This window comes from Trachymyrmex septentrionalis, unplaced genomic scaffold (assembly GCF_001594115.1).
Source record: "Trachymyrmex septentrionalis isolate Tsep2-gDNA-1 unplaced genomic scaffold, Tsep1.0 scaffold37, whole genome shotgun sequence".
NCBI classification, from domain to species: Eukaryota; Metazoa; Arthropoda; class Insecta; order Hymenoptera; family Formicidae; genus Trachymyrmex; species Trachymyrmex septentrionalis.
The window spans coordinates 2,426,517-2,436,556 of NW_017305536.1; the positions used below are offsets into that span (position 1 = coordinate 2,426,517).

The 10,040-nt window shown below is 31.1% G+C and overlaps 1 protein-coding gene across 1 annotated transcript in view; it reads left to right on the plus strand.

Moving 5' to 3' along the window:
* The window catches only part of LOC108750426 (protein CEPU-1-like), a 235,076-nt gene that overhangs the window by 160,402 nt on the left and 64,634 nt on the right, over positions 1-10,040 (plus strand). The window lies entirely within an intron of this gene.

A 10,040-nucleotide genomic window follows, 5' to 3' on the forward strand; every position in this document is an offset into this window, starting at 1 on the left:
ACAGATTTTATTTAAGCTTCTGAGTTTATAATGTTTCAGTTATGGGATATTAGCCGAACAAATCCCGACGTCAATTGAAATATCTTTTTATAATTAAAAATTCGTAAATAAGATAGCAACTTATGTGTTAAAGTTAAAAAGTACACTAATAATTTATATAAAAAGAAAAACACATCTGGTTTTTATTAACTGTTTCAATTACTACGTAGAACAAAAAGAATATACTCACCTAATAATTTTATTTTTGGTGCACGAAAACGGAAAAGCGCACGTTGTTCAGTTGTTGACAGCTGGACACAAATTATTATATTCAGCACAGTAATCTCCGTCTTTGTCTTGCTATCTTATGCAAGTACAGATGTGTCTATATGTACTTTAGTTACTTAGATATTTGCATTTCCCAACTTGCCCTTAGTTCAGCTAGCTCCGCTCTACTCTATATAATAATTAATATGTACAATATACGTGAGGAACTCAACTTTTATTCTGATTTCCTTGGCAACCGAAATATATAGATTATAAGCTTTCTTCAAAATTTTAGTAAGCGATTTACTTTATAATTTTATAATGAAACTGCTACACACATAATAAAATTTATTCAGCAGTGCATTTATACAAAATCTGAGAGAAGAACTTGTCCATATTTTCAAATTAAAAAAAAACCAATAAACATCAACTAACAGTAACATTATGTTAAAATTTTACATTTAATAATATAAATATGATATATATGTACATGTATATTGTTGAGTATGAAATTATAACATTAATGTTATGTTACTGTTGGTGTTTATTGAAAAGTCTGTTTTACTATACAAAAATATCTTTTTATGCTAATAAGTATCTTTTACAAGAATTAATTGTTATATGTTGATGAAATTTAAAAACTACGAATAATTTATTAGATTAAGGTAATATTTTTTGCAATTTATTCGTAGTTTTTAAATTTTATTAAATACATATGACAACTAATGTCTACTGTAAAAGATACTTTTAACGTAAAAAAATTATTAAATTGCTTGTACAATTTAATAAGTGATATTACTATTCTGATTTTGTTCATAAATGCGTTTTATGTCCGGAAAACATTTCGGCGAGCGATATGCAGAATCAAAATATATATAAATTCACACAAGAAATATGTATTTAAGCACTAAGATCCGCTTCGACTGAATATAAGTTTAAAATTTGATTTATTCATATCGATCTAACAGTCGCTTCATATTGTTCTAACTGTGATTAATAATTAAATTGACAGTTTTGTAGTAATAACTTTAAATTACTTATCACAAAACCATCAGTTTAATGATTAATCATCATAGTTAGAAAATTACAATTTTTATATTATTATTAAGTTAAATCTAAAAATTAATCACAAATGAACTAGAAAGCTAAAAACCGGGCCATAGAAACATAAAGGATGTAACAAAAATTCTTTCGTAATTCATATCTCGTTCAAGAGTTTATGAAAACGTGCATAGCCAACTAAATCAAAGATAACTGCTGGCAGTGCTGGCACTGATTTAAGACGCGCGAACCACAAAATTTTTTGCCACGTAGCTCAAACTGGGGGGGGAGGGAGGGTGGCTGTCGCGAGTGTGAAAATATATGATCCAAGATGGACTTCTCGTGTAAAGTCATAAAACTCGTATACATGATTTTCCAAACTGTCGTTGCTGTTGTCATGACCATCGCGTATTCGCCGGTACGACTCTCTGAAAATTAATCTTACGAGTCTAGTCCAGTCTAGTCTCGACTTTCCCGTCTGATTCCCGACGATTGCCGATGGCCGTAAGATTGTGATCTCGAGTTCGTTCGAATGAAGTTCGTCGAAATCTCTACTTACGTCCCAGTCCGAGCGGGTCTATCAAAAACTTCGGGGTCCGTCGTTCAAGGAATGGCGAGTGAACAGGCCGCGATTTTAGAAGAAGCAACTTGGAGGAAGCCGGAAATTGAGAAGTAGAAATTGAGCCGAATGCTTCCTAAGATACGGATGTCGGAAAAGTCGGGAAAGCTGTCGCAAAACAAGTTTATTCCGGATGCAACGATGTGTAGGAACCTGTGTATGAACATTCAAAGGGTTTCTCCGGGAATGTGGTTATACTGGATATACCCGACATTACTAACGCTGTTAGAAATGAGATACACCCAGAGAAAAGGTTGCTTCGATTTAAAGAAATTTTTTTTGCAATACTATGAAAGAAAAAATTTCTTTGATTTGTGAAAAAATTTCTTTGATTTAAATATTATTTTTTTAAATCAAATAAAATTTATTCGATTTAAAGAAATTATGTTCAAATTCAAGAAACCATAATTTGAACGTCATTTCTTGGATTTGAACATAATTTCTTTGAATCAAATAAATTTTATTTGATTTTAAGAAATAATATTTAATCGAAGAAATTTTTTCTTTAACCGTATAGCAAAGAAAATTTTTTTAAATCGAAGCAACTTTTTCTCTGTAAATTTCATGTGCGTTAAAAGAGAGAATGTAATCTATCTAAAAACTATTTTATACAAATGACAAAAGATACAATGACAGGATAGGTCACTAATTAGAAAGAAAAATTGCACGGATAAAATTCGTTTCTTTTTTAAGTTTTGAAAGAGAATTTAAATTTTGAAAGAGAATTGTTACTCTCTTACTTTAAAAGTGACAACCCTAAAAACGTAATTTTTGAGTTATTATCATGAATAAATTAACGGTTCTGTAACGATATTGCGGATTTTCAGAACGTGTCAGAAAAAGTAGGATCAGCGACTTCGATCCAATACTCTACTTTGTCCATTTTTTATCTGAATCAGATAACACAGAATTATAGATTCAGGAAGAGAATGAGATATTTATGGAATATTCTATTCGCGCTATGTTAGTATAAATAAAAAATCTTTTTTTAATTCTTCCACAGCAGCCCGCAGAATGATTCTAATTTACAAAAAAAATAATCCTAAATTTTAACTCAATCGAACATTGGGAACTTTTGTCTAAGGAAACTTGTTTAACATTCGGTGAATAACAAATATAAATGGCATCTGAGTGGGGAGAGAATCTAAACACAGCTCTGGTAGAGAATCTTACCCTGTTGGATAAAAAACGTGAAATGATAACAAAAATGTGAAATGAACAATAGCATAACATAGATTCGAATTTTGAAATAATGAATGACTTCAAGGCTTTAATAGTTTACATGAAATTTAAAACAGTCATGGGTACGAAATTTTCCATATTGCATCGAATTAATAGCAGAACAGAATGAACTTATCTCGAAAGATTTCAATGAATATAGATCCTAATCTATCACTCTTATTCCTAATTTATCAATTTATAAATTTAAAGTTACATTAAATATGAAATTACTTTTGAACAATAGGATTAAGTAAACATTACTCTCTATCAATCATAAAAAATGCGCTAATTACAAACTTTTACATAACTAGACTGATCACTTCGCCGCTATGTTTGTTGCCAAGCAGTCGCCACCTCTTAAGGCTACTGTTAATTTCTACATCCACATGATACATATTAAATGTGTACTATATGTTATAGTGGTTATGATATATACTCAGAAGTCTGTGAAATTAATTAAACTTCATAAAAAGTTGTCAAAATTATAACAATTAAAAAAAGGGAATTTAAAAGAAATCGTCAAACTCAAGAGGGATAGTTTTTCAGAGTCAAAATTGACAAAAATTACATTTAATCAAGTTAAGAATATATTCTTTTTGCTCATATTATTTAATTAATTCATAATTTTCTGTCAAGTTAAAAAATACTTTCTTCTTCCTTTGAAAAATTTTTTTGAATTGTGCCACTTTCAAAGTATGGGTGCGTTGTTTAGGATAAGGGCCCAAAAATGTTAGCGAGCGTAGGGTGCTACCTCGCGTCATCATCGTTTCATCCGGAAAAGTCGCGTGAGGAAAGCATGGAGTGTGACACATAGTCGCCGACGCGGGCCGGGTTCTCGGGGTCTCCGTAAATTACAGAAACTCGCGCGATGGTCTCGCGGCCGTAAATACTTGGTTATCATAGTCGACGGAAGCACGACGGGGCATTATACCTGCATTCACGTTCATCGTGGTCAGAGATGGCGGCGCCACACTGGACAGGGCGCGCTCAACGTTTCCATTCATCGGTGTGGATATCAAATGCAATAGTTCATGGCGGTGCTTCCGACTAGGTGGTCGACCAGTCCTCAACCTCTACCTCCTCTCCTAATCCAACCATCCAGCGTTTCACACCGGTCTCTGGCAGATTTACAGGCGCCCTGCTTGATATCTGCATCCGAGAGTCGCCCGTACTAGACACACGTGTTCCGAATCTCCTCTCTTCCCCTCTCTCGCTCCCTTCCACTCCTTCGTACTTTCCATCACCTCGCTGACTTTGAAGCAGCGTCATCTGAGATAATTAACTGAGTAATCGACGTGGTCGAATGTGGGATTAAAGGTCGACGGACGGCTGAGAGACGGTTCGCTAATGAACCTCCGTGGTCCTTTCATTCTCGAGTATCTTTCAGATTAACGAGATGTATCAGCCATTAGCATGCTCTCGTCTTTTTCTACTTCCGTGAATACGTTTTATCATTTTATTGATTTTAATATAATTGACATTTTTCTAGATGTAAGAACTGATTATAATTTTAAAAAATTTTGAAGATAAAATTAAATTATACTAAAGCCCTTGGCTGAGAGAAAATATTTGTTGCAATAAATTATTATAGTTTTTAAAAATGCTTTCTATAGTTTTTTATAATATTTAAGATAGAGAAATATTAATATATATTATAGAGCTCACTGATTCACACATTTTCGTTTAATGTCATTTATTGTTGTTTAACTTATTAAAGTATGTTTAAATTAATCAAATAGACGAACTCTTTTAATCCATGTTCACATTATATTGTACTCTTAAGCTTGTATTGCCGAAAATTAAAGATATATACGTTGGAATAAAAACATAAATTACACGGGACATAAGTACGATCAAATATAGGAGTTCAAATTAGGAGTTCTTTATTGCGAGAAAAAATTACGATCACTCATAAACTCAGGCTTCTAATATTGGTACTTTATTTATATGATCATATCTGATCTGATATTTTATGATGAAATTTCATGAGTAGCTATATTATTATCGATTATTGTTTACTTAAGAATAGTCGAAATGCTGGCGATATATTTATAATGTCAAAGCGTACCCAATCTTATTTCTAAAAATCGCAAATTTAATCAAATTGTCGGTATGTTTATTATTACCTCGTGTATTTCGTAGCTGACGTAATTAATATATCTTGAAAAATACCTACATTGTAGAAAAAGTATCATTAGTGTGTAATTCGAAACGTGTGAATTCATTTTTATTTAGAAATTAGTATCTCGAATTTAGAGACATTTTGTGATACAGGTTTAAGAGTGTATACATTAAACATTGAGAATTGCGAATTAAAGATTAAAATTCAATCAATCAGAATGGGTTAAAAATTAAAATTATCTGATTGGATGAATTGGCGATTCTAAATCTCCAATGCGTAGTGTGACATGGGCTTTAGCTCCGCGTTTGCAATATTTGCCTAATAATATTAGAATACCTAATTGCAAATTACGGTATATGATTAACAAACATGTGATTATCTAATGATTAATAAAATCTCGCTATACGTCTTCCTTTTGTTTGTTCTCCGTCTTACTTAGTGAGGAGAAAAAAAAACCTTTTTTATTTACATGTAAATTTTTAATGCTCTTTCAACAACGTTTACATTGAAGGAATGTGAAACATATAATTTTTATCACAGATGAAAGTTCTTCTTCTTTTTACACTTCCTAAGTGATAAAGTATCACTCGCCCTCTAGATGACATCCTAGCTTCGGCAGTGTATCAGCCACGTAAAGTGATAAATAAAATATCATACTCTAGTGCCCTATAAAAGGTTGATATCTGAGCGCTGCTATGGTAGCGCATAACATCTCCGGTGCGACATTTATTCATACCTGAAGCAAAGAAAGAACAGATCGTTAAAATTGCAATCGCCCACGCAAGTCCGTCCACGAGCAAATCCACGATCCGCTAGTGAACTTCCCAGCCAACCATTATCACATGTATATACAGCTAATTGGACCGTTGATCCTTTTTGAAGATGAGAGCTTTTTAACAAAGAAATATAAAAGACTTTGTTTTCCAAGGGTTTTTGAGGTTACTGAATTTTATTCTGGTCTCAAAATTTTTTAATTTAAATTAATTAATTTAAATTTTTTTATTTAAATTAAAAAAGTAATGTCATTTTATACTTTATCCGAGAAATATCCTTTGGACGTTTAGAAGATATAGAGTCATGCTTGAGAAGTTTATGCTATATGGAATGAAATTCGGTTTTAGTAGTATCCTCTCTCTCTATTGAAGGAAAATCTATAAATATCATAAAGCTCATAATCAGAATTTGAAAGTCAAACTGGGTATCAACATTAACTGTTTGCATAGCACTAATGTCCATCAAATAACGCAAAACTTAATGTTATTTCACAATTACAAATTCCCTAAAATCAAATTTTGTAGCAATTAAAACATTTCGAAAAAATTCTATCTGTCATATATTAAATCCATTATTTAAAACTTTGTTTTTATTTTTGACCTCGAATATTTAAATAAAACATTATCAAATTATCCTGCACACCAAGTTTCATGAAAATCGAGCGAGCAGTTTACAAAATAAAAAAGGAAGTCGGTATGCCCAAACGGGTCCACAAAGAAAAATCTGATTTCACGGTTGAAAAGTCCGGACGAGGGCTATTCACGCGACATAGCAAGGGAGAGGTGGTTGCATTTTGCCGATTTGCGTGCTTGTGTAACTTCTTGCGCGCCTTTTGCGAACGCTATGCACGTTACGCTCGCGGCCGGACAGTCGGCGTTTATTCCTGCCGTATTCTCGCGGTAACATTCGCTGGCGTCCCCGTTGCATCCTCTATCTTCAAAGGCATGGGATAATGGAATTGCTATTTCAGTGCGCAAACATTTATTCCCGCGGATACCCGTTCATGTTATAATTTCTGGGATGACATGCATGCGATGTTTGGTGCCCCGGGGGCGAGCTCGCGCATTTTGTCGGCCGTGGGAGATGATTACTTTAAAGAACGCCGGAAGCAACTTTGCGCTTTTTTTTTCCTTCCTAATTCTTCCCCGTCATTCGCGAGAACTCGCCCCACAAAGAAAGTGCGCCGATCGCGTAATCGAATGTTACACTCGGGAAGAGCGTGCAGCGCGAAGCTCAAACAGTGGCGTGGCGGAAAAATGTTAAGAATGCTTCGTCGATTTATTTAATGTCAATAATGTCTGCCTCGATTCTCCGCATAGTATAATGTAAAGGGCGCGCAGCGATGCAACAACGTTACACAGACTTATCTTAATTAACTAGTCGATTGTTGTACAACATGTTGTATGTATAACACATTGATACTCGAAGTATATATGTCGCAAAAAGGACAATAATAAAAAAGCGTTTAATAAATAATGATACCTTTCTGTATTGATCTGTAAGGTAAATGTCTCAATAATTGAATACATCCAGAGATTGAAAAATCAATAATGTCTTTATAATTAGATATTTGTCAATAACAGTAAAAAAAAATAGCAAATCAAAAAGAAAAAATTAAATATTTTGTATTAAAACTAGTAATAAAATCATATAAATTTGATTACAAATTATTATGAAAAAATCATTTTAATTTTTACAGGAACAGTCATATTTTCTCATCTTTTCATCATTTCGAATGAGACATTGTAGTATCTACATTTTTGAATTTTTCAAAACGTTGTATGATATATATGTAATATAGATATTACTTAAATATGTAATATATTTTTTATGATTGTGAAAAACTGAAAATTGAATTTTAAAAATGTATTCTATTACAAATTTAATTACTGATACAATTAATTATATTAGTAAATCAATGAAATTTTATTTAAATATTCTTTTTTAGATTATAGATGCAGATTCATCAGATTTATGTATATATGAATAGATTTTTCAACCATTGAAAAAACAAAGTATTATATTGATAGGTATTAATTCCTTTTATAATACTACTAATGATTGAATTAATAATAATATAGAACTGATCATATCTTTTCATTAATTTAGTCATTGAAATGTTGATTTTTCAAATAACACAGATAGTCCAAAATGAATTCTGTTTTGATTCCCAACTTACGAAATGAATTGATTTTTATCTCATTTTTGTTCTAAAAAAAAAGTATTATTGAGAAAGATTTCACTTTTATATCACCAATCTTGAGCTCTTTTTCAGATTTAAAAGATAATCTTTTTCTAGTTTTTTATATTTTTTTTAATTTTGTATAAAAATAACTATATTATGTATGATAATTATACTTTGATCTTTATGGAAATTAAATACTATCTTTTATTAAAGATTATATATATATATATATATATATATACAAAATATGTATTGCATATAAATATATTTTTGTACTCTTTTCTTATTCATTTCCAGCACATTAAGCTAAATTCTTAAAGTAACTTAAGAAAGTAAATACTTTTATATACGAGTTGAAATGATCAGTTGTGTTATCTAAGCTTATATAGATTCATTACTTATGTCGCAAATTTTTCGCAAATCTAGGTTGCTTTCTATAATTTGTTGTAACTTCGTGACTTATAAGCAGGGCTCGGTTTTATTTCTAATAAATTTATTTAAAATATATATTTTAAATGAAGAAAAAAATTAAAACGTTATTTAATATTTATTATTTTAAATAACTTCTGCTGACCTATTTTTTACTTAATATTTTAAATAAGTTCTTGGAATCTATTTTATATTTTTTATTTCAAATAAGTCATATCAATTACTTTACCGACTCTTACGATTTTATATTTTAAATAAGTTTTTGAAACTTATTTTTTATTTTTTATTTTAAATAAGTCGAATTGGTTATTTTACCGAGCCCTGCTTGTAAGTAATTTCCATAACGTTATAATTCATCGTGGTTTGTAGCATGGCTCAATACACAAGCCCGCCTCGCTAAATTACTATAAATTACTTGATCGACTACCCCGGGTGCGAACAGTATGCAACAAACCTGGGGCAATTATCTTCGTTATACAGAACACGGGGCGAATGAAAGAGCATTAAACTGTTGGAATAATATAATAACGGAATGGCCACCCGGATGATCCCGCGCGACGTTTTATTTCTCCAACGGAGCGGCCGCGCCATGAAAAATTATAATTGATATGGACGGACCGGAAACCGAGGGGGAATAATCCGAAGGCGAATGCTCGTGGAAAGGTAGACGGCGGGAAAAGAATCGTCGGTCCGTTGAACTAGAATACAAAAGTCGGCTGGAGACTTATGAATTAAAGGATGTCGGTCTCGACCGTGCTACGAAACATTTCGTGGAAAAAAGAGACTCTTTTTCTTAACGAGAATGCACATTTCTAATTATTAACGTGATTAACAACCGCGTTGTATTATGATGTTTAAGTGCTGAAATAAAAAAATACTTCAATAGTTCAATTTAATTACTATGTATTCTATATAATTTTTAAATATACGTTTTAAAATAATGTATATAAATCACGATTTACACCAAATTCACGTGGCAAAATGACAACTTTATTTAGATAAGAAATTAACTATTAATTGTATTGCTATTACTGATTTCCGGACTATGTTAAAAATCGAAGAACAAAAAATAGACACACTTTAGGAATAAGTTTATGAAAATTATCTGTTTATACGATAATTTGTTGAATAAGAAATAAATTTTAAAAATAATTTTATTTGCAGCAACAGCATGAGATAATTTGATAGTGTAATAAATACGTGTAACTTAATAATTATTTTAATCTTATATACAAAGTGTTCAAGATTAGAAAATAAATGCAAATATCAAAACAAAACAATTTCGTAATACATGTTTAAAAAAACTTGTACAATATAAAAAGAAATAAATAATAATAAAATTATTAAAAAATTGATTTTTCACACATGAAAATTATCACCAATTTTTAAAACTTTTATTATTT